The following is a 1,619-nucleotide window of genomic DNA, read 5'->3' on the forward strand; positions in this document are numbered from 1 at the left end:
ACCCATCACAAGCATGGAAATTGAAACTGTAATTAGAAATCTTCCAGCAAACAAAAACCCATGTCCAGACGGCCTCACAGCTGAATTCTACCAAAAATTTAGAGAAGAGCTGACACTTATCCTACTCAAACTCTTCCAGAAAATTGCAGAGGAAGGTAAACTTCCAAACTCATTCTATAAGCCCACCATAACCCTAATACCAAAACCTGACAAAGATGCCACACAAAAAGAAATCTACAGGCCAATATCACTGATGAACATAGATGCAAAAATCCTTAACAAAATTCTAGCAATCAGAATCCAACAACATGTTAAAAAGATCATACATCGTGACCAAGTGGGCTTTATCTCAGGGATGCAAGGATTCTTCAATATCCATAAATGAATCAATGTAATACACCACATTAACAAATTGATTATCTCAATCATTATCCATATGATTATCTCAGTAGATGCAGACAAAGCCTTTGACAAAATTCAACATCCATGTATGATAAAAGCTCTCCAGAAAGCAGGAATAGAAGGAACATACCTCAACATAATAAAAGCTATATATGACAAACCCACAGCAAACATTATCCTCAATGGTGAAAAACTGAAAGCATTTCCCCTAAAGTCAAGAACAAGACAAGGGTGCCCACTTCTCCACTACCATTCAACATAGTTTTGGAAGTTTTGGCCACAGCAGTCAGAGCAGAAAAAGAAATAAAAGGAATCCAGATTGGAAAAGAAGAAGTAAAATTCTCATAGTTTGCAGATGACATGATCCTCCACATAGAAAACCCTGAAGACTCCACCAGAAAATTACTAGAGGTAATCAATGACTCTAGTAAAGTTGCAGGATATAAAATCAACACACAGAAATCCCTTGCATTCCTATACACTAATATGAGAAAATGGAAAGAGAAATTAAGGAAACAATTCCATTCACCATTGCAACGAAAAGAATAAAATACTTAGGAATATATCTACCTAAAGAAACTAAAGATCTACATATAGAAAACTATAAAACACTGGTGAAAGAAATCAAAGAGGACACTAATAGATGGAGAAATATACCATGTTCATGGAATGGAAGAATCAATATAATGAAAATGAGTGTAGTACCCAAAGCAATCTATAGATTCAATGCAATCCCTATCAAGCTACCAATAGTATTTTTCACAGAGCTAGAACGAATAATTCCACAATTTGTATGGAAATACAATAAACCTCGAATAGCCAAAGCAATCTTGAGAGAGAAGAATGGAACTGGAGGAATCAACCTGCCTGACTTCAGTCTCTACTACAAAGCCACAGTCATCAAGAGAGTATGATACTAGTACAAAGACAAATATAGATCAATGGAACAAAACAGAAAGCCCAGAGATAAATCCATGCACCTATGGACACCTTATCTTTGACAGAGGAGGCAAGAATATACAATGGAGAAAAGACAATCTCTTTAACAAGTGGTGCTGGGAAAACTGGTCAGCCACTTGTAAAAGAATGAAACTAGAACACTTTCTAACACCATACACAAAAATAAACTCAAAATGGATTATAGATCTAGACGTAAGACCAGAAACTATAAAACTCCTAGAGGAGAACATAGGCAAAACACTCTCCGACATACATCA

Source organism: Bos javanicus, chromosome 10, assembly GCF_032452875.1.
Source record: "Bos javanicus breed banteng chromosome 10, ARS-OSU_banteng_1.0, whole genome shotgun sequence".
NCBI classification, from domain to species: Eukaryota; Metazoa; Chordata; class Mammalia; order Artiodactyla; family Bovidae; genus Bos; species Bos javanicus.